At 45.8% G+C, this 25,168-nt stretch overlaps 1 protein-coding gene across 4 annotated transcripts in view; it reads right to left on the reverse strand.

The window, feature by feature from the left end:
* The window catches only part of DNASE2 (deoxyribonuclease 2, lysosomal), a 54,340-nt gene that overhangs the window by 11,137 nt on the left and 18,035 nt on the right, over positions 1 to 25,168 (reverse strand). The window contains exon 1 of one of the 4 annotated variants that reach the window (XM_077261903.1): positions 150 to 242. The exons of the other annotated variants lie outside the window; for them this stretch is intronic. The gene's annotated coding sequence lies outside the window, so the exon portion shown is untranslated. Of the gene's footprint in view, positions 1 to 149; positions 243 to 25,168 lie in introns of those variants that run through there. 4 annotated transcript variants of the gene reach the window in all.

Below are 25,168 nucleotides of genomic sequence, written 5' to 3' on the forward strand. Positions count from 1 at the left end.
CCTCAGCTACCGCAGAACGTCATACTACACCTCAGCTGCTGCAGAACCTCATAACACACATCTAATACATATGAGGCACATAAATCCCACAGATCACTTGCTGACAGTGAAATGAGCCCTCAGAGACAGTAACAGACCCGAGCACTCACGTGTCAGACAGCAGCAGTGCGATACACGGACTCGTCGCTCTCACGGCTGCACATACGGCGCGGACTGACAGTGTACGGCGGACCTGACCACTAGTCTCATGACCGCGAGTCTCACTTCTCTTTACTATTATGTGTCAGCTTTATCCACCAGATGAACCACCAGGATCCATGATTCCCAGGGTTGCAAAAGTGTTCACCCCCCTCCCCAGCTCTTACATCCTCATCTGTCCAGAGATCAGAAAATCCTACAGACCCCAGCGAGGGGCTGATAACAACAATATCTGGTGTCGAGCGAAAAATAAACACGGCGTCTGAAGACAATATCCCAGAAGGACAGGTCCACCTTACCACAAAGAGAACGTCGGAAAACAAACCCAAATCACAAAATCTCATTTCTTTCTCCAGTTGGACGTTTTTCCTCCCCTCATTTTTTCCCTTTATACAGTATATTAATCATATTCAAAACTACAACTCATCCTGAAAAAATAAAGAAGTCGTCGTACGGCCGTATCAGTCGAAAAATGTAAAAAAAAAAAAAAAAAAAGGTCTGAATTTTTAAAGGGAGGCGAATAGTGAAAAATTTTCCAAGGTGGGAAAGGGTTAATAAAATGTCAATATGTTGTACCTATAGCAAAAAAATAAATAAAACTTATTGTATAAAAAGTGCAAACACGGCGGCGCTGGCTCGGGAGAAGCATCAATAAGGGGTTAACGTGCAGCGTAGAGCATCACACTGTGGAGTTCCCCTTTAAATAACAATTCCCTGGTCCACTACTGGCCCCACCATGGCTGCCCAGCAGACACCACGCAGATCCCAGTATACACATCAGGAAACATTATGGAATTGCTATTCGTGCAATTGTCCAGATGATAGCAGCAACCATACTATGCAAATAACTACAAACACGCATAAGTGTGAAAAGCAGAAACCAGCCTGTCCCGCTGCAACGGGTGAGCAGTGACCGGACACGATAGCTGCAGCGAGCAAAGGGTTACTGTTTCAGCAGCAACAACACAGCACCGTCAGGACGAGTCCCGGCCATTGTACCGCGCATGCGCACAAACTCACCAGTGCGCCTGCGTGTAGTAAAGGTTCGCTAATGTACCACGCATGCGCTCTACGCCTCAACGGTTTCTCTATTTTTTTTTTACCTGACTGGATGATGCCGATAGTCGGCGTTGCGGTCACAGCTGCCGGTTTGTGTCTCCTCGGAGCAGGTACAGGACGAGCTGTGCCGCCTATTCCATACCAGGTATGGCATACCTGTGTTATCAGTGTGGAGACAGAAATAGGGAGATGGTTGTGGGCGACATGTAGCATCATGAGGGCTGAACGCCTATAACATCACAGATCGCCGTATACCAGTGAGAGACAGCCATATATGCCCCATAATAGTGTGTGCCGGCCATATATGTCCCATAATAGTGTGTGCCGGCCATATATGCCCCATAATAGTGTGTGCCGGCCATATATGTCCCATAATAGTGTGTGCCGGCCATATATGCCCCATAATAGTGTGTGCCGGCCATATATGCCCCATAATAGTGTGTGCCGGCCATATATGTCCCATAATAGTGTGTGCCGGCCATATATGTCCCATAATAGTGTGTGCCGGCCATATATGCCCCATAATAGTGTGTGCCGGCCATATATGCCCCATAATAGTGTGTGCCGGCCATATATGCCCCATAATAGTGTGTGCCGGCCATATATGCCCCATAATAGTGTGTGCTGGCCATATATGTCCCATAATAGTGTGTGCCGGCCATATATGCCCCATAATAGTGTGTGCCGGCCATATATGCCCCATAATAGTGTGTGCCGGCCATATATGCCCCATAATAGTGTGTGCCGGCCATATATGCCCCATAATAGTGTGTGCCGGCCATATATGCCCCATAATAGTGTGTGCCGGCCATATATGCCCCATAATAGTGTGTGCCGGCCATATATGCCCCATAATAGTGTGTGCCGGCCATATATGCCCCATAATAGTGTGTGCCGGCCATATATGTCCATAATAGTGTGTGCCGGCCATATATGCCCCATAATAGTGTGTGCCGGCCATATATGCCCCATAATAGTGTGTGCCGGCCATATATGCCCCATAATAGTGTGTGCCGGCCATATATGCCCCATAATAGTGTGTGCCGGTCATATATGCCCCATAATAGTGTGTGCCGGTCATATATGCCCCATAATAGTGTGTGCCGGCCATATATGCCCCATAATAGTGTGTGCCGGTCATATATGCCCCATAATAGTGTGTGCCGGCCATATATGCCCCATAATAGTGTGTGCCGGCCATATATGCCCCATAATAGTGTGTGCCGGCCATATATGCCCCATAATAGTGTGTGCCGGCCATATATGCCCCATAATAGTGTGTGCCGGCCATATATGCCCCATAATAGTGTGTGCCGGTCATATATGCCCCATAATAGTGTGTGCCGGCCATATATGTCCCATAATAGTGTGTGCCGGCCATATATGTCCCATAATAGTGTGTGCCGGCCATATATGCCCCATAATAGTGTGTGCCGGCCATATATGTCCCATAATAGTGTGGGCCGGCCATATATGTCCCATAATAGTGTGTGCCGGCCATATATGCCCCATAATAGTGTGTGCCGGCCATATATGCCCCATAATAGTGTGTGCCGGCCATATATGCCCCATAATAGTGTGTGCCGGACATATATGCCCCATAATAGTGTGTGCCGGACATATATGCCCCATAATAGTGTGTGCCGGACATATATGTCCCATAATAGTGTGTGCCGGCCATATATGCCCCATAATAGTGTGTGCCGGCCATATATGCCCTATAATAGTGTGTGCCGGCCATATATGCCCCATAATAGTGTGTGCCGGCCATATATGCCCCATAATAGTGTGTGCCGGTCATATATGCCCCATAATAGTGTGTGCCGGCCATATATGTCCCATAATAGTGTGTGCCGGCCATATATGTCCCATAATAGTGTGTGCCGGCCATATATGTCCCATAATAGTGTGTGCCGGCCATATATGCCCCATAATAGTGTGTGCCGGCCATATATGTCCCATAATAGTGTGTGCCGGCCATATATGTCCCATAATAGTGTGTGCCGGCCATATATGCCCCATAATAGTGTGTGCCGGCCATATATGTCCCATAATAGTGTGTGCTTGCCATATATGCCCCATAATAGTGTCTGCCGGCCATATATGCCCCATAATAGTGTGTGCCGGGCCATATACAGGTCCTTCTCAAAAAATTAGCATATAGTGTTAAATTTCATTATTTACCATAATGTAATGATTACAATTAAACTTTCATATATTATAGATTCATTATCCACCAACTGAAATTTGTCAGGTCTTTTATTGTTTTAATACTGATGATTTTGGCATACAACTCCTGATAACCCAAAAAACCTGTCTCAATAAATTAGCATATCAAGAAAAGGTTCTCTAAACGACCTATTCCCCTAATCTTCTGAATCAACTAATTAACTCTAAACACATGCAAAAGATACCTGAGGCTTTTAAAAACTCCCTGCCTGGTTCATTACTCAAAACCCCCATCATGGGTAAGACTAGCGACCTGACAGATGTCAAGAAGGCCATCATTGACACCCTCAAGCAAGAGGGTAAGACCCAGAAAGAAATTTCTCAACAAATAGGCTGTTCCCAGAGTGCTGTATCAAGGCACCTCAATGGTAAGTCTGTTGGAAGGAAACAATGTGGCAGAAAACGCTGTACAACGAGAAGAGGTGACCGGACCCTGAGGAAGATTCTGGAGAAGGACCGATTCCAGACCTTGGGGAACCTGAGGAAGCAGTGGACTGAGTCTGGTGTGGAAACATCCAGAGCCACCGTGCACAGGCGTGTGCAGGAAATGGGCTACAGGTGCCGCATTCCCCAGGTAAAGCCACTTTTGAACCATAAACAGCGGCAGAAGCGCCTGACCTGGGCTACAGAGAAGCAGCACTGGACTGTTGCTAAGTGGTCCCAAGTACTTTTTTCTGATGAAAGCAAATTTTGCATGTCATTCAGAAATCAAGGTGCCAGAGTCTGGAAGAAGACTGGGGAGAAGGAAATGCCAAAATGCCTGAAGTCCAGTGTCAAGTACCCACAGTCAGTGATGGTGTGGGGTGCCATGTCAGCTGCTGGTGTTGGTCCACTGTGTTTCATCAAGGGCAGGGTCAATGCAGCTAGCTATCAGGAGATTTTGGAGCACTTCATGCTTCCATCGGCTGAAATGCTTTATGGAGATGAAGATTTCATTTTTCAGCACGACCTGGCACCTGCTCACAGTGCCAAAACCACTGGTAAATGGTTTACTGACCATGGTATTACTGTGCTCAATTGGCCTGCCAACTCTCCTGACCTGAACCCCATAGAGAATCTGTGGGATATTGTGAAGAGAAAGTTGAGAGACGCAAGACCCAACACTCTGGATGAGCTTAAGGCCGCTATTGAAGCATCCTGGGCCTCCATAACATCTCAGCAGTGTCACAGGCTGATTGCCTCCATGCCACGCCGCATTGAAGCAGTCATTTCTGCCAAAGGATTCCCGACCAAGTATTGAGTGCATAACTGAACATTATTATTTGATGGTTTTTTTGTTTGTTATTAAAAAACACTTTTATTTGATTGGACGGTTGAAATATGCTAATTTATTGAGACAGGTTTTTTGGGTTATCAGGAGTTGTAGGCCAAAATCATCAGTATTAAAACAATAAAAGACCTGACAAATTTCAGTTGGTGGATAATGAATCTATAATATATGAAAGTTTAATTGTAATCATTACATTATGGTAAATAATGAAATTTAACACTATATGCTAATTTTTTGAGAAGGACCTGTATGTCCCCATAATAGTGTGTGCCGGCCATATATGCCCCATAATAGTGTGTGCCGGCCATATATGCCCCATAATAGTGTGTGCCGGCCATATATGTCCCATAATAGTGTGTGCCGGCCATATATGCCCCATAATAGTGTGTGCCGGCCATATATGCCCCATAATAGTGTGTGCCGGCCATATATGCCCCATAATAGTGTGTGCCGGCCATATATGTCCCATAATAGTGTGTGCCGGCCATATATGTCCCATAATAGTGTGTGCCGGCCATATATGTCCCATAATAGTGTGTGCCGGCCATATATGTCCCATAGTAGTGTGTGCCGGCCATATATGCCCCATAATAGTGTGTGCCGGCCATATATGTCCCATAATAGTGTGTGCCGGCCATATATGCCCCATAATAGTGTGTGCCGGCCATACATGTCCCATAATAGTGTGTGCCGGCCATATATGTCCCATAATAGTGTGTGCCGGCCATACATGCCCCATAATAGTGTGTGCCGGCCATATATGTCCCATAATAGTGTGTGCCGGCCATATATGCCCCATAATAGTGTGTGCCGGCCATATATGTCCCATAATAGTGTGTGCCGGCCATATATGCCCCATAAGTGTGTGCCGGCCATATATGCCCCATAATAGTGTGTGCCGGCCATATATGCCCCATAATAGTGTGTGCCGGCCATATAGGCCCCATAATAGTGTGTGCCGGCCATATAGGTCCCATAATAGTGTGTGCCTGCCATATATGCCCCATAATAGTTTGTGCCGGCCATATATGCCCCATAATAGTGTGTGCCGGCCATATATGCCCCATAATAGTGTGTGCCGGCCATATAGGCCCCATAATAGTGTGTGCCGGCCATATATGTCCCATAATAGTGTGTGCCTGCCATATATGCCCCATAATAGTGTGTGCCGGCCATATATGTCCCATAATAGTGTGTGCCGGCCATATATGCCCCATAATAGTGTGTGCCGGCCATATATGCCCCATAATAGTGTGTGCCGGCCATATATGCCCCATAATAGTGTGTGCCGGCCATATATGCCCCATAATAGTGTGTGCCGGCCATATATGCCCCATAATAGTGTGTGCCGGCCATATAGGCCCCATAATAGTGTGTGCCGGCCATATATGTCCCATAATAGTGTGTGCCCGCCATATATGTCCCATAATAGTGTGTGCCCGCCATATATGTCCCATAATAGTGTGTGCCGGCCATATATGTCCCATAATAGTGTGTGCCCGCCATATATGTCCCATAATAGTGTGTGCCCGCCATATATGTCCCATAATAGTGTGTGCCGGCCATATATGTCCCATAATAGTGTGTGCCGGCCATATATGCCCCATAATAGTGTGTGCCGGCCATATATGTCCCATAATAGTGTCTGCCGGCCATATATGTCCCATAATAGTGTGTGCCGGCCATATATGTCCCATAATAGTGTGTGCCGGCCATATATGCCCCATAATAGTGTGTGCCCGCCATATATGCCCCATAATAGTGTGTGCCGGCCATATATGTCCCATAATAGTGTGTGCCCGCCATATATGTCCCATAATAGTGTGTGCCCGCCATATATGCCCATAATAGTGTGTGCCGGCCATATATGCCCCATAATAGTGTGTGCCGGCCATATATGCCCCATAATAGTGTGTGCCGGCCATATATGTCCCATAATAGTGTGTGCCCGCCATATATGCCCATAATAGTGTGTGCCGGCCATATATGTCCCATAATAGTGTGTGCCCGCCATATATGCCCATAATAGTGTGTGCCGGCCATATATGCCCCATAATAGTGTGTGCCGGCCATATATGCCCCATAATAGTGTGTGCCGGCCATATATGTCCCATAATAGTGTGTGCCGGCCATATATGTCCCATAATAGTGTGTGCCCGCCATATATGCCCATAATAGTGTGTGCCGGCCATATATGCCCCATAATAGTGTCTGCCGGCCATATATGCCCCATAATAGTGTGTGCCGGCCATATATGCCCCATAATAGTGTGTGCCGGCCATATATGCCCCATAATAGTGTGTGCCGGCCATATATGCCCCATAATAGTGTGTGCCGGCCATATATGCCCCATAATAGTGTCTGCCGGCCATATATGTCCCATAATAGTGTGTGCCCGCCATATATGCCCATAATAGTGTGTGCCGGCCATATATGCCCCATAATAGTGTGTGCCGGCCATATATGCCCCATAATAGTGTGTGCCGGCCATATATGTCCCATAATAGTGTCTGCCGGCCATATATGTCCCATAATAGTGTGTGCCCGCCATATATGCCCATAATAGTGTGTGCCGGCCATATATGCCCCATAATAGTGTGTGCCGGCCATATATGTCCCATAATAGTGTGTGCCGGCCATATATGCCCCATAATAGTGTGTGCCGGCCATATATGCCCCATAATAGTGTGTGCCGGCCATATATGTCCCATAATAGTGTCTGCCGGCCATATATGTCCCATAATAGTGTGTGCCGGCCATATATGCCCCATAATAGTGTGTGCCGGCCATATATGCCCCATAATAGTGTGTCGGTTATATATGCCCCATAATAGTGTGTGCCGGCCATATACAGTTAGGTCCATATATATTTGGACAGAGACAACATTTTTCTAATTTTGGTTATGGACATTACCACAATTTAATTTTAAGCAAAACAATTCAGATGCAGTTGAAGTTCAGACTTTCAGCTTTCATTTGAGGGTATCCACATTAAAATTGGATGAAGAGTTTAGGAGTTTCAGCTCCTTAATCTGTGCCACCCTGTTTTTTAAAGGGACCAAAAGTAATTGGACAATTGACTCCAAGGCTATTTCATGGACAGGTGTGGGCAATCCCTTCATTATGTCATTCTCAACTAAGCAGATAAAAGGCCTGGAGTTGATTTGAGGTGTGGTGTTTGCATTTGGAAGGTTTTCCTATGAAGTAAACATGCGGTCAAAAGTGCTCTCCATGAAGGTGAAACAAGCCATCCTTAAGCTGCGAAAACAGAAAAAACCCATCCGAGAAATTGCTACAATATTAGGAGTGGCAAAATGTACAGTTTGGTACATCCTGAGAAGGAAAGAAAGCACTGGTGATCTCATCAATGCAAAAAGACCTGGGCGCCCACGGAAGACAACAGTGGTGGATGATGGCAGAATAATCTCCATGGTGAAGAGAAACCCCTTCACAACAGCCAACCAAGTGAACAACACTCTCCAGGAGGTCGGCGTATCAATATCCAAACCTACCAAGAGAAGACTGCATGAAAGTAACTACAGAGGGTTCACTGCACGGTGCAAGCCACTCATAAGCATCAAGAATAAAAAGGCTGGACTGGACTTTACTAAAAAACATCTAAAAAAGCCAGCACAGTTCTGGAAGAACATTCTATGGACAGATGAAACCAAGATCAACCTCTACCAGAATGATGGAAAGAGAAAAGTATGGCGAAGGCGTGGTCCAGTAAAGCATACGGAGAAAATTTTTTAAAGTACAAAAGGGAAATCAAACAGTGTGTAACATAAGTTCCCCTTAAAATATTAAATCTTTAATAGAATATCTTAAAAATACCACTTCCCAGTGAGAACAGAAAAAATGTACTGTATTTTCTGGCGTATAAGACTACTTTTTAACCCCTGAAAATCTTCTTATAAGTCGGTGGTCGTCTTATACGCCGGGTGCCGTCTTGTATGCCGAGTGCAGACACCAATGTGTATATTTGTCTCACAGGAAAGTGTGAGTGGAGTGTCCCCCATTACCTCATTGTAGCTGCAGTATGGGGTCTCTGTGCTGGGGAGAGGCGGCAGCTGCTGCTCCTCTTTGTGCCGCATAGGTGCTGTGCTGTGGGGCGGTGGCCGCCGCCGCTCCCCAGCACCCCACACTGCAACTACAATGAGGTAATGGGGGATACTCCACTCACAGTTTCCTGTGAGATGCCCCCTCTTCGTCATCAGGACAACTCCCCCCATAAGGCACAATAGTCACCGGCCCTATAAGATGACATACGGCGTATAAGAAGACCCCCGACTTTTAAGAAGATTTTATATTTTAACTGGCAAACTTGGGGGGTCGTCTTATACGCCCAGTCGTCTTATATGCCGGAAAATACGGTATATATAAATATCACATGGACTACAAAAATACTAGGTGCACCTAACCTAGTGGATATCCCTCTGCTGTCCTGCTATCCCTGCCTATCAGTGGAGGTTGGCACCCTGATAGAGTATTTGGCGCCCCCACTCCGCGGCGGCTATAACCTACTGGCCCTGTTAAAAAACTAGCCAGCTAAAGGTAAGAAAACAATGAGCAATTTAAAGATATGAAGGAAGCAGGAGTAGAGGGAACTAAGGTGCACACTAAATAAAAACAATGTCAGCCTCCATTCTTAACCCCTTCCTGACATCCGACGTACTATCCCGTCGAGGTGGGGTGGGCCCGTATGACCGCCGACGGGATAGTACGTCCAGCGCGATCGGCGGCGCTCACGGGGAGAGCGCGGCCGATCGCGGCCGGGTGTCAGCTGCCTATCGCAGCTGACATCCGGCACTATGTGCCAGGAGCGGTCACGGACCGCTCCCGGCACATTAACCCCCGGCACACCGCGATCAAACATGATCGCGATGTGCCGGCGGTGCAGGGAAGCATCGCGCAGGGAGGGGGCTCCCTGCGGGCTTCCCTGAGCCCCCCGCAGCAACGCGATGTGATCGCGTTGCTGCGAGGGTCTTACCTCCCTCCCTGCCTGCTCCAGACCCGGATCCAAGATGGCCGCGGATCCGGGTCCTGCAGGGAGGGAGGTGGCTTCACAGAAGCCTGCTCAGAGCAGGCACTGTGAAGCAGCCTGCACTTCTCGCAGATCGGTGATCTGTCAGAGTGCTATGCAAACTGGCAGATCACCGATCTGTATTGTCCCCCCCTGGGGCAAAGTAAAAAAGTAAAAAAAAAATTTTTCCAAATGTGTAAAAAAAAAAAAAAAATATTCCAAAATAATGAAAAAAAAAAAAATAAAATATTCCCATAAATACATTTCTTTATCTAAATAAAAAAAAACAAACAATAAAAGTACACATATTTAGTATCGCCGCGTCCGTAACGACCCGACCTATAAAACTGGCCCACTAGTTAACCCCTTCAGTAAACACCGTAAGAAAAAAAAAAAAAACGAGGCAAAAAACAACGCTTTATTATCATACCGCCGAACAAAAAGTGGAATAACACGCGATCAAAAAGACAGATATAAATAACCATGGTACCGCTGAAAGCGTCATCTTGTCCCGCAAATAACGAGCCGCCATACAGCATGATCAGCAAAAAAATAAAAAAGTTATAGTCCTGAGAATAAAGCGATGCAAAAATAATTATTTTTTCCATAAAATAGTTTTTATCGTATAAAAGCGCCAAAACATAAAAAAATAATATAAATGAGGGATCGCTGTAATCGTACTGACCCGACGAATAAAACTGCTTTATCAATTTTACCAAACGCGGAACGGTATAAACGCCTCCCCCAAAAGAAATTCATGAATAGCTGGTTTTTGGTCATTCTGCCTCACAAAAATCGGAATAAAAAGCGATCAAAAAATGTGACGTGCCCAAAAAGTTACCAATAAAAACGTCAACTCGTCCCACAAAAAACAAGACCTCACATGACTCTGTGGACCAAAATATGGAAAATTTATAGCTCTCAAAATGTGGTAACGCAAAAAATATTTTTTGCAATAAAAAGCGTCTTTCAGTGTGTGACGGCTGCCAATCATAAAAATCCGCTAAAAAACTCGCTATAAAAGTAAATCAAACCCCCCTTCATCACCCCCTTAGTTAGGGAAAAATAATTTTTTTTTATTTATTTCCATTTTCCCATTAAGGTTAGGGCTAGGGTTGGGGCTAGGGTTAAGGCTACAGTTAGGGTTGGGGCTAAAGTTAGGGTTAGGGTTGGGGCTAAAGTTACGGTTAGGGTTTAGATTACATTTACGGTTGGGAATAGGGTTGGGATTAGGGTTAGGGGAGTGTCAGGGTTAGAGGTGTGGTTAGGGTTACTGTTGGGATTAGGGTTAGGGGTGTGCTTGGATTAGGGTTTCAGTTATAATTGGGGGGTTTCCACTGTTTCGGCACATCAGGGGCTCTCTAAACGCGACATGGCGTCCGATCTCAATTCCAGCCAATTCTGCGTTGAAAAAGTAAAACAGTGCTCCTTCCCTTCCGAGCTCTCCCGTGTGCCCAAACAGGGGTTTACCCCAACATATGTGGTATCAGCGTACTCAGGACAAATAGGACAACAACCTTTGGGGTCCAATTTCTCCTGTTACCCCTGGGAAAATACAAAACTGGGGGCTAAAAAATAATTTTTGTGGGAAAAAAAAAGATTTTTTATTTTCACGGCTCTGCGTTATAAACTGTAGTGAAACACTTGGGGGTTCAAAGTTCTTACAACACATCTAGATAAGTTCCTTGGGGGGTCTAGTTTCCAAAATGGGGTCACTTGTGCGGGGCTTCTACTGTTTAGGTACATTAGGGGCTCTGCAAATGCAATGTGACGCCTGCAGACCATTCCATCTAAGTCTGCATTCCAAATGGCGCTCCTTCCCTTCCGAGCCCTCCCATGCATCCAAACGGTGGTTCCCCCCACATATGGGGTATCAGCGCACTCAGGACAAATTGGACAACAACTTTTGGGGTCCAATTTCTCCTGTTACCCTCGGGAAAATACAAAACTGGGGGTTGAAAAATAATTTTTGTGGGAAAAAATTTTTGTTTTATTTTTACGGCTCTGCATTATTAACTTCTGTGAAGCCCTTGGTGGGTCAAAGCACTCACCACACATCTAGATAAGTTCCTTAGGGGGTCTACTTTCCAACATGGTGTCACCTGTGGGGGGTTTCTACTGTTTAGGTACATTAGGGGCTCTGCAAACGCAATGTGACGCCTGCAGACCATTCCATCTAAGTCTGCATTCCAAATGGCGCTCCTTCACTTCCGAGCCCTTCCATGCGTCCAAACGGTGGTTCCCCCCCACATATGGGGTATCAGCGCACTCAGGACAAATTGGACAACAAATTTTGGGGTCCAATTTCTCCTGTTACCCTCGGGAAAATACAAAACTGGGGGCTGAAAAATAATTTTTGTGGGAAAAAATTTTTGTTTTATTTTTACGGCTCTGCATTATTAACTTCTGTGAAGCCCTTGGTGGGTCAAAGCACTCACCACACATCTAGATAAGTTCCTTAGGGGGTCTACTTTCCAAAATGGTGTCACTTGTGGGGGGTTTCAATGTTTAGGCGCATCAGTGGCTCTCCAAACGCAACATGGCGTCCCATCTCAATTCCTGTCAATTTTGCATTGAAAAGTCAAACGGTGCTACTTCCCTTCCGAGCTCTCCCATGCGCCCAAACAGTGGTTTACCCCCACATATGGGGTATCAGCGTACTCAGGACAAATTGTACAACAACTTTTGGGGTCCAATTTCTTCTCTTACCCTTGGGAAAATATAAAATTGGGGGTGAAAAGATAATTTTTGTGAAAAAATATGATTTTTTATTTTTACGGTTCTGCATTATAAACTTCTGTGAAGCACTTGGTGGGTCAAAGTGCTCACCACACCTCTAGATAAGTTCCTTAGGGGGTCTACTTTCCAAAATGGTGTCACTTGTGGGGGGTTTCAATGTTTAGGCGCATCAGTGGCTCTCCAAACGCAACATGGCGTCCCATCTCAATTCCTGTCAATTTTGCATTGAAAAGTCAAACGGTGCTACTTCCCTTCCGAGCTCTCCCATGCGCCCAAACAGTGGTTTACCCCCACATATGGGGTATCAGCGTACTCAGGACAAATTGTACAACAACTTTTGGGGTCCATTTTCTCCTGTTACCCTTGGTAAAATAAAACAAATTGGAGCTGAAGTAAATTTTTTGTGAAAAAAAGTTAAATGTTCATTTTTATTTAAACATTCCAAAAATTCCTGTGAAGCACCAGAAGGGTTAATAAACTTCTTGAATGTGGTTTTGAGCACCTTGAGGGGTGCAGTTTTTAGAATGGTGTCACACTTGGGTATTTTCTATCATATAGACCCCTCAAAATGACTTCAAATGAGATGTGGTCCCTAAAAAAAAATGGTGTTGTAAAAATGAGAAATTGCTGGTCAACTTTTAACCCTTATAACTCCCTAACAAAAAAAAATTTTGGTTCCAAAATTGTGCTGATGTAAAGTAGACATGTGGGAAATGTTACTTATTAAGTATTTTGTGTGACATATCTCTGTGATTTAAGGGCATAAAAATTCAAAGTTGGAAAATTGCAAAATTTTCGCCAAATTTCCATTTTTTTTGCAAATAAACGCAGGAAATATCAAAGAAATTTTACCACTATCATGAAGTACAATATGTCACGAGAAAACAATGTCAGAATCGCCAAGATCCGTTGAAGCGTTCCAGAGTTATAACCTCATAAAGGGACAGTGGTCAGAATTGTAAAAATTGGCCCGGTCATTAACGTGCAAACCACCCTTGGGGGTGAAGGGGTTAAGATCCCACTGAGGACAATGTGCTAGAGACCTGTAACCAATTTGGCTAATAAAATATTGATGTAATTGTCCTCAGTACAATCACAAAAAAGCATATAAATTTATGTGCATAAATAGTGGGAAATAAGACAAAGATTTTTCAATAGGAGGAAAGACATGCAATGTGAATGACCTGGTTCAGTCCAGATAACAGACTGTGCATGCCCACACCATCTAGCAGAAATTTACACATTAGTTATGATGACTGCATACAAGAGTGTATAAACAGAATTGCATAGGCACCTGCAGTCAAACGCAGCAATATATAAGTGCCAATGGACAATAATGACAGGTGGTCAGTGTCCACACCTGAAGCACAGTGCACAGGACCATCAAAATAGATGATATATAGAAAACAGCAAAGGAGGGGGGGGTTTTTGTCCCCAAAACAAGACACTTAGCTGTCAGTAGAACGCCCCGACGCGTTTCCCCGTCATACGGTTCCTCAGGGGGCAAAAACGGATGCAAAGAACCGGAGGTCAGTGATGTAGGTGCCCTGATAACGGGACAGACCTGACTGTATCCCTGGAGAGGGGACCTATATAGTGAGAAAAAGCTCCCCGCTGACCAATCAGCAGGATATTCAAAGTCCCTCCTCTCCCCAGATTTCCGGAAGACACCGGGTATGAAGGCGTGGTCCAGCTCATGATCCAAAGCATACCACATCATCTGTAAAACACGGCGGAGGCAGTGTGATGGCTTGGGCATGCATGGCTGCCAGTGGCACTGGGTCACTAGTGTTTATTGATGATGGGACACAGGACAGAAGCAGCCGAATGAATTCTGAGGTATTCAGAGCCGCCATACTGTGTGCTCAGATCCAGCCAAATGCAGCCAAACTGATTGGTCGTCGTTTCATATTACAGATGGACAATGACCCAAAACATAAAGCCAAAGCAACCCAGGAGTCTATTAAAGCAAAGAAGTGGAATATTCTTGAATGGCCAAGTCAGTCACCTGATCTCAACCCAATTGAGCAGCATTTCACTTGTTAAAGACTAAACTTCAGACAGAAAGGCCCACAAACAAACACCAACTGAAAACCACCGCAGTGAAGGCCTGGCAGAGCATCAAAAAGGAGGAAACACAGAGTCTGGTGATGTCCATGAGTTCAAGACTTCAGGCAGTCATTGCCAACAAAGGGTTTTCAACCAAGTACTAGAAATGAACATTTTATTTAAAATTATTGAATCTGTCCAATTACTTTTGGTCCCTTTAAAAACAGGGTGGCACATGTTAAGGAGCTGAAACTCCTAAACCCTTCATCCAATTTTAATGTGGATACCCTCAAATGAAAGCTGAAAGTCTGAACTTCAACTGCATCTGAATTGTTTTGTTTAAAATTCATTGTGGTAATGTCTATAACCAAAATGAGAAAAATGTTGTCTCTGTCCAAATATATATGGACCTAACTGTATGTCCCATAATAGTGTGTGCCGGCCATATATGTCCCATAATAGTGTGTGCCGGACATATATGTCCCATAATAGTGTGTGCCGGACATATATGTCCCATAATAGTGTGTGCCGGCCATATATGTCCCATAATAGTGTGTGCCGGCTATATATACCCCATAAGTGTGTGCCGGCCATATATGCACCATAATAGTGTGTGCCGGCCATATATGTCCCATAGTAGTGTGTGCCGGCCATATATGTCCCATAATAGTGTGTGCCCCCGTATATGCCCCTTAATAGTGTGTGCCGGCCATATATGTCCCATAATAGTGTGTGCCGGCTATATATACCCCATAAGTGTGTGCCGGCCATATATGTCCCATAATAGTGTGTGCCCTCGTATATGCCCCTTAATAGTGTGTGCCGGCCATATATGTCCCATAATAGTGTGTGCCGGCTATATATACCCCATAAGTGTGTGCCGGCCATATATGTCCCATAATAGTGTGTGCCCCCGTATATGCCCCTTAATAGTGTGTGCCGGCCATATATGTCCCATAATAGTGTGTGCCGGCCATATATGCCCCATAGTAGTGTGTGCCGGCCATATATGCCCCATAATAGTGTGTGCCCCCGTATATGCCCCTTAATAGTGTGTGCCGGCCATATATGTCCCATAATAGTGTATGCCGGCTATATATACCCCATAAGTGTGTGCCGGCCATATATGCACCATAATAGTGTGTGCCGGCCATATATGCACCATAATAGTGTGTGCCGGCCATATATGTCCCATAATAGTGTGTGCCGGCCATATGCCCCATAATAGTGTGTGCCGGCCATATATGCCCCATAATAGTGTGGGCCGGCCATATATGCCCCATAATAGTGTGGGCCGGCCATATATGCCCCATAATAGTGTGGGCCGGCCATATATGCCCCATAATAGTGTGTGCCGGCCATATATGCCCCATAATAGTGTGTGCCGGCCATATATGTCCCATAATAGTGTGTGCCGGCCATATATGTCCCATAATAGTGTGTGCCGGCCATATATGTCCCATAGTAGTGTGTGCCGGCCATATATGTCCCATAATAGTGTGTGCCGGCCATATATGTCCATAATAGTGTGTGCCGGCCATATATGTCCCATAATAGTGTGTGCCTTCCATATATGTCCTATAATAGTGTGTGCCGGCCATATATGCACCATAATAGTGTGTGCCCCCGTATATGTCCCATAGTAGTGTGTGCCGGCCATATATATCCATAATAGTGTGTGCCGGCCATATATGTCCCATAATAGTGTGTGCCGGCCCTATATGCCCCATAATAGTGTGTGCCGGCCATATATGTCCCATACTAGTGTGTGCCGGCCATATATATCCCATAATAGTGTGTGCCTTCCATATATGTCCCATAATAGTGTGTGCCGGCCATATATGCACCATAATAGTGTGTGCCCCCGTATATGTCCCATAATAGTGTGTGCCGGCCATATATGCCCCATAATAGTGTGTGCCGGCCATATATGTCCCCATAATAGTGTCTGCCGGCCATATATGTCCATAATAGTGTGTGCCGGCCATATATGCCCCATAATAGTGTGTGCCGGCCATATATGTCCCATAATAGTGTGTGCCCCCGTATATGCCCCTTAATAGTGTGTGCCGGCCATATATGTCCCATAATAGTGTGTGCCGGCTATATATACCCCATAATAGTGTGTGCGGCCATATATGCACCATAATAGTGTGTGCCGGCCATATATGTCCCATAATAGTGTGTGCCGGCCATATGCCCCATAATAGTGTGTGCCGGCCATATATGCCCCATAATAGTGTGGGCCGGCCATATAGGCCCCATAATAGTGTGTGCCGGCCATATAGGCCCCATAATAGTGTGTGCCTGCCATATATGCCCCATAATAGTGTGTGCCGGCCATATATGTCCCATAATAGTGTGTGCCGGCCATATATGCCCCATAATAGTGTGTGCCGGCCATATATGTCCCATAATAGTGTGTGCCGGCCATATATGCCCCATAATAGTGTGTGCCGGCCATATATGTCCCATAATAGTGTGTCCCGGCCATATATGTCCCCATAATAGTGTGTGCCGGCCATACAGTTGTGGCCAAAAGTATTGACACCCCTGCAATTCTGTCAGATAATACTCAGTTTCTTCCTGAAAATGATTGCAATCACACGTTCTTTGTTATTATTTTCTTCATTTAATTTGTCTTAAATGAAAAAACACAAAAAGAATTGTCCTAAAGCCAAATTGGATATATTTCCACACCAAACATAAAAAAGGGGGTGGACAAAAGTATTGGCACTGTTCGAAAAATCATGTGATGCTTCTCTAATTTGTGTAATTAACAGCACCGGTAACTTACCTGTGGCACCTAACAGGTGTTGGCAATAACTAAATCACACTTGCAGCCAGTTGACATGGATTAAAGTTGACTCAACCTGTGTCCTTGTGTGTACCACATTGAGCTTGGAGAAAAGAAAGAAGACCAAAGAACTGTCTGAGGACTTGAGAAACCAAATTGTGAGGAACCATGAGCAATCTCAAAGCTACAAGTCCATCTCCAAAGACCTGAATGTTCCTGTGTCTACCGTGCGCAGTGTCATCAAGAAGTTTAAAGCCCATGGCACTGTGGCTAACCTCCCTAGATGTGGACGGAAAAGAAAAATTGACAAGAGATTTCAACGCAAGATTGTGCGGATGTTGGATAAAGAACTTTGACTAACATCCAAACAAGTTCAAGCTGCCCTGCAGTCCGAGGGTACAAGTGTCAACCCGTACTATCCGTCGGCGTCTGAATGAAAAGGGACTGTATGGTAGGAGACCCAGGAAGACCCCACTTCTAACCCCGAGACATAAAAAAGCCAGGCTGGAGTTTGCCAAAACTTACCTGAAAAAGCCTAAAATGTTTTGGAAGAATGTTCTCTGGTCAGATGAGACAAAAGTAGAGCTTTTTGGGCAAAGGCATCAACATAGTTTACAGGAGAAAAAAAGAGGCATTCAAACAAAAGAACACGGTCCCTACAGTCAAACATGGCGGAGGTTCCCTGATGTTTTGGGGTTGCTTTGCTGCCTCTGGCACTGGACTGCTTGACCGTGTGCATGGCATTATGAAGTCTGAAGACTACCAACAAATTTTGCAGCATAATGTAGGGCCCAGTGTGAGAAAGCTGGGTCTCCCTCAGAGGTCATGGGTCTTCCAGCAGGACAATGACCCAAAACACACTTCAAAAAGCACTAGAACATGGTTTGAGAGAAAGCACTGGAGACTTCTAAGGTGGCCAGCAATGAGTCCAGACCTGAATCCTATTTTACACAAGAGGGCACATTTCTGGTGGGGACGATTGCTCCTCATGAAACCCTCACGGTGCCATCGAAGGAATAAAAGAATCCACACTATCTATAAACAGAGAGATGGTCAAGGAACTCTTAGCTAATTTACATGAATTTAAATCTTTCAGTCCAGATGAATAACACCCTAGGTTGCTGAAAGAGTTAGCAGACCAGAACCTTTGAAAAATCCTGGAAAACAGGAGAAGTCCCAGTAGAATGGAGAAGGGCAAATGTCCCTACCTTCAAAAAGGAAAGAAGACGGATCCAGGAAAATACAGGCCAGTGAACCTTACTTCTATACCGGGAGACATATTTGAACAAATTATTAAACAGCATGTATGGAAGGCTGGACAGCTATCTGTCTGAGATGGTTTAGTGAGTCCTGCACTGAGCAGGGGGTTGGACACGAAAACCCTTGAGGTCCTTTCCAACTCTAGCATTCTATGATTCTACTTGGATAATTCTGAGTTCTAACTTCAATTTTGCAAGCCAACAAGGCAAAGTCTACAAATATAAGTATGCAATAGATCTCGTCATTGTGCGGACAAATTTCGCAGGGGCCCATTCTTGGGATATTGTGCTTCTTATGAATCTGAATCCACTGCAGATTTGGACATATCCACAACTGAATCCACGTGTGACTTGCGGATTTCACTGTACAATTCAGCCTCCCCCCTTGCATTGAAAAGGATGAAAAAAAAATTTCTGTAAGGCATGAACAGGATTAGAGTATGGGATAACTTCCCAACTGTTGGGACCCCAACCAATTCTGAGAACAGGGCTCTTATGAACTCTTTGTAGAGCAAAGGCCAAGCATGTGCACCTCCATTCCATTCAATGTCAGTAGGAGCACTGGAGATAGCCGAACACTGCACTCGGCTGGTTGTCCGAAGTCCATGGCTGGTTGTGACAAAAGCCCTACACATTAGAGAAAATTTGACAAACACTCTGATTTCTTCTCTCAACCCAACAGATAGGTAGTGAAGGCATCGGACATAATGAAATACATGGTCCCATCCCTTTTCTTCTCCAGGAGATAAGTTGCATCCATAGGTGTTTGTCAGCTGATTATTCACCCGCCATATTTATAACACATCCAAGCTTCAGCTTGGGAGAAATAGCTGACTGCTTTCTAAGGTGTATGGGTACTTTTTGGGGCACCAAACCACATGGAAACAAAGGTAGAGGCACGTCAAGGCACTATGGTTAGAACTACCAGACCACAAGGCACCTAGATCAGTGGAATCAATCCACAAGTCTCCAGGTTAGGACCATCAAACCATGAGAAACCAAGGTTAAGGGCACAAAGTGACATGCACAATCCATACGGAAATATGATTAGAGTGATTCACCTAGAAGTCTTCATTAAACAATCAGGGACATCAATCCATTAGACACAGGTCCCCAATTATAAGCCAAGGATGGGATTGGGACCTAAACTAGTGGGGTCCCTGTATGGATACTAAAGCACTGAACCTCACAGGCTGTATATTATCCCGCTAGCGATCAGTAAAGATGGATTAGCTCATTCCACTTGTTTTCCCGAGTTCGTCACCTTCTCAGCATAACACACGCAGGTGTAATCACTAGATGTAGCTCTTGGAAAGGTAGCTGGACTACTGAGAAATCACATAACAGGATAATGCTTCCTCCAAAAAAAAAGAAAAAAAATCAATGGTTAGATTGTCCTCCATCGCAGTACATTACTCATCAAAACAGTGCCAAGATACAACAGATTTCCTGTACGGCATAATGCAAGTATTCACTTATTTGATTGTGGTTTTTCTTTGTGTCAATATATTTATGAGAGTCATTTCCTTCTGTTTTGTTTCACTTTGTAAATGTGTCTTATTGTTACTGTGCAGTTTTTGCTGATGATGCTTGGCCTGTTTATCTGTGAGATAGCAGCAGCTGTTCTGATTCTGGCTTTAGCTAATGTGGTGAGTTGCAACGGTTAGAACAGGTTGTTCAGGATTCAGGCACACCTACTTTCTTCCACCAACATCATCACACCTGTCCACATGTGTGGTATTACAGCTCCACTCTGTTACGTGTTACGGAACCTCTCAGCACCCAGAATATGTTGTGCAGTTATATGTATGTATAATAGGTTCCATGTGAGATGCATGTCCCTAATGCATCAGCCCACAGGCTGCGCCCCTGGGCTGAGGAGACAAGATATCCCCCTTCTGACCTCCCCCACCTTTGTAATTCCCACAGTAAATATCGGCAGGCTCCGGCCACCTGCGGCTATTGTAATGTATGTCTGGCCTGCCGCTTTTCAATTGGCCTGCCCTCTGTATCTGCGTGATATATTCTGTGTCCTGTGAGTAAAGTGTCGTCAGACTGGAAATACATGGAGAAGCAGTGAGCTTTTATATGCGCCCAAGTAACCAAGCAATTTCCAGCCAATGTTCTTCATTCAGACGCCAGCCAAAGCAGAGTGGACCTCCTGAAACACGGGGTGGTACTGAAAGAGGTACTCCAGCACGGTAGACCCCGTTACACTGGTGGCAGACAGCGGGATGTGATACCCCATCTACAGGAGGAAAGGAATGAATGGAAAATAACTACCAGAAGGTAAAAAGGACCACATTAAAAGATCTGGTGGAAGCCCGAGGGTTAATCGCCAGCAGCAAAACAAAAGCGGAGTTGATAGCAGCCATCATGGAACACGACAGTGCAGTGCCCCCCCCCCCCAATGTGAACGTGGGGGAGACTGAATTCCAGAGGGAGGTAAAGAACAGACTGGCGTTCTATGGCCCAAACCCTGCAGTAGAGATCATACGAGAGGTGATGGCTGATGTGTGTACTAATCTGAAGGAAAAGATGGCCGAGCGGACCAGGATAGAGCTAGCCAAGATGGAGATGGCAGAGCGGACCAAAGTAGAGCTGGTCAAGATGGAGATGGCAGAGGGTGGAAGAGATGGAGGAAGTGCTGCATGAAGTAGACCCCGTGCAGGCAGCCCGGGCAGATAATCGACAGCAGCATCGACAGGTCGTGTGGCTTAATGGGAAACGTATGCAGGGACTGAGATTCTGGGGCAACTTTGACCCTTGTGAAGCCTCATCTCGTCCGGGACCAAGAGAAGACGGACCGGACAGTGGCAGTCCGTGTAGCAGGGGGAGCCATACATCGACTGCCCACTGCCAGGATTCACCTGAACTGGGGAGTCGGGGATGGCCTGGTTGAGGTCGGCTTGATGGAGGATTTGCCTGCAGACGTCTTGCTGGGAAATGACTTGGGCCCCATGTTGTCTGCCTTCTCGGTTGCCCCTCTAGCTGAGACATATCCTGTGACCACCCGGAGACAAGCTCGAGCTGCGGAGGCGGAATCACACTCAGAGGAGGCCCAGGTAAGACATCCCAGCCCTACACGTATTCCCATAGCCAGACACATTTCTTGGGCCACCCCAGCTGAATTTAAGAGGGAGTTACTTGAGGATCCTTCATTGGAGGGATATCGTGGGAAGGCACAGGAGGGGAGAGGGGTACTGGAAGGGGAACAGTTTGTATGGAAGCAGGGACTCCTCTACCGGATCACAGAGCAGCACCACACAGGGACGAGCCCCACTATAAAACGACAGCTGACCATGTCCTGATCACTATTAGGGGGCCTCTGCAGTATGTGTCCGCCCTGCACCATGTACACCTTCCAGCAAGGCTTGTTTTTATTATTCTGGAGCTGCTGTAGAACCATAAATTCCTGCATTCCCAGTCTTTGTGTAAGGGGGACTTGTACCTTCACACCCTGACTTTTATTCTGTAGCTGCAGGATAACTACAGGTTTAGGTTACATGTCCTGTCATTCTAATTATGGAGATGTAGGACTGCAAATCCCAGCATGCCCTGTGGTTGGTACTGTAGGGACTGCAAATCCCAGCATGCCCTGTGGTTGGTACTGTAGAAACTGCAAATCCCAGCATGCCCTGTGGTTGGTACTGTAGAAACTGCAAATCCCAGCATGCCCTGTGGTTGGTACTGTACAGACTGAAAATCCCAGCATGCCCTGTGGTTGGTACTGTACAGACTGAAAATCCCAGCATGCCCTGTGGTTGGTACTGTAGAGACTGCAAATCCCAGCATGCCCTGTGGTTGGTACTGTACGGACTGCAAATCCCAGCATGCCCTGTGGTTGATACTGTAGGGACTGCAAATCCCAGCATGCCCTGTGGTTGATTCACTAGGGACAGGTAGTGATGGCTACTTGCCAACATGTGCGGCACTTGCGGTGAGACAAAAAAACACTGCTAGCAGTGTTTTTTTTCCATTGCTGCAAGTGCCGCACATGTCCGCAAGTCCCATAGGGAATGAATGAGGCCGTGTGATTTTACTGTACACCGGACATGAATTGCCGGCTTTTCAAAGGACGCCGGTGCATAAAAATCGGACAGCACTCGCATGGTCCGAGTGCTCTAGGATTTTTTTCTTTGCACCCATTGACTTGCATTGGCGAGTCTCAGCTGATATACGAGTGAAATCACTCGCACTGATAATATGGCCGAGAAAAAAAACGATGATGGGAGCTGCCCCATAGATTTATACTGGTCCGAGTGTGATGCGATTTTTTTTTTTCTCATATAGCACTCGCCCGTATTCCTCGCTAGTGTAACTCTAGCCTTAGAGCTCATTTTAACTTGCGAGAAACACGTCCGTGTCTCGCATGTGGAAACCAAGCTATGGCGCCGGCACTCCAGAGCGGAGCGTGCGGCCGCATAGGAACACATGGAGCTGCACAGCTCCGCTCCAAAGTGCCGGCGCCAGAGCTTGGTTTCCACATGCGAGACACAGACGTGTTTCTCGCAAGTGAAAATGAGCCCTTACTCATACTCACCAATGGGGGAGGCAGCATTAAAAGTGCCCAGTGCAACAGAAACTCTAAATACGGCCCTGACTACACCACAGCTCTAGTAGGAAGGCTTCTAACTCCACCTGGTAAAGGGGACTCTGAATTCGCTTCCAAGTCGGCCGGACCCTGCCTGTACCTGTGATCTGGTGCCCTGGACTGTGGCTGCCTGAAGTCTTCAGTAAACCAGGTAAAGAGACTGCAAACCTGTGTCCTCCGTTTCTTTCTACACTACTCACCATCCTTATCACTACACCGGGAGCCCTGGTAACCCAGCTTCACCTGTGGGAAGTTATACCATCTAGCTGCCATAACATCACCCCAGCGGAACCCTTTAAGCAGTATCGGTCATCCCTGACCGAATTCCACAGGTGGTGTCACGAACGCAAACTTTATTCAAACCCCTCTAAAGACTTTTCCCTTAACATGGGCGCCCAGGGCCACGGATCATCAACATTAACAGAAATAAACAATTGAAATAGATCACTCTGTTTGTAATGACTCTATAAAATATATAAGTTTCACTTTTTGTATTGAAGAACTGAAATAAATTAACTTTTTGTGATATTCTAATTTTGTGAGATGCACCTGTATATTATGATTTTTTTTTTTTTTACTTTAGACTACTTAGCATATTGTGTTTTTACCCTATGTGAGGCATTGAGAGGGATCATATGCGAGGGTCGATGTGTGTCCACCAGGATGCAGGTGGAGTCTTATTAAACCCGCTGGAGTGCCTTGTGTTTACAGCAAAAGAAAAGAGTGGATTGGGTCCAAGTAGTTTACCCAGTCAGATTTTTAGGAAAACCCTACAAGGGCTTTTATTTTTTTGCGGAATTTGCAAGTTTGGTAGTGGGGTGAATTCCCCTCTCCACTCAGGGTTTTGGAAGTGGCTGTATGGCCACAATTCCATTTAAATATGTCAATTTGTAGTTTACAAGCTGCAGAGCAGGTGGCTCTGTGCAACCCAGGTATGTGTGGAGCTGACACAGGGCCAGAGACTTCAAGGCAGCTGACGCACCCAAGAGACACGGTGGTGCCATTGTCCATGGCACCTGTCACAAATCCCACCGGGATCCCACCAATATGTCACGGTTCACGGAGAGGATACCTTTATCATCCCCACCACTCACACCAATCTGTCACGAACCGGGGCTGTTTGGTTGCGCGTGGTTTCTTCTGAAGGGGATTTATCTATATCTCACTTCCCAGTTCTGGTTTGGAACTTGCAGCTCTCGGCGACCCTCAGGTCAGTCAGAGTACTGCTCCAAGGGTTATTAGTCACCAGAAAGGCTGCCTGCTATGTACTAGCTATTGGGCACACTGCAGCGAGGGCGATATAAGTACTCCCACACAGGCGGGAACAATAATTATCAACGCCACTGGTCGCTGCAAAGGCGCCCAATTGCACAGGAAAAAGTATGCTGCCACCAGCTCTGATTTTCTTAATTATTAACGGGTCCGGAGCCAACCCAGATTAGTAGCACAATTCACCTGAGAGGAGTCGACAGTTCGTTATAGAGCAAGGAGAGACAAGCTAGTAGTTTTATATTTTACTCCAAAAAAGGTAGGCAGTGTTTACAAAGTATAAAAAGATAATATAAAGAAGACAAATATCATTTGTACAATACAATTACAAATAAAATGGGATTAACGTTGAAAAATTACTTACATTTCGTTATGTCAGCTTATCTCATGGCCGACCGTGTGCTGTGGAGGAGGGGACGAGCATATATCCAGATGCATCACCCCTGTATAGCAGCAAGACCCCAGACAAAGACACTGCAAGACTGCTGTCTTACTAAGTTATCTCACAGCCCAAAACTCAGGCACTCCCCCTGTGGTGACCTAACTTAGAGACTGAAACCTCCCCTTTACTTAGAGCTATGGCAACTATTTTTATGCCTAGCTCACGGTAGGAATCTTGTAAACGAAATACACAATGATCAGGATGTGCCCCCATCATGGGGATTCTTTTAAGTGTAAACAC

The sequence above is a fragment of the Ranitomeya variabilis genome, chromosome 5 (genome assembly GCF_051348905.1).
Source record: "Ranitomeya variabilis isolate aRanVar5 chromosome 5, aRanVar5.hap1, whole genome shotgun sequence".
NCBI classification, from domain to species: Eukaryota; Metazoa; Chordata; class Amphibia; order Anura; family Dendrobatidae; genus Ranitomeya; species Ranitomeya variabilis.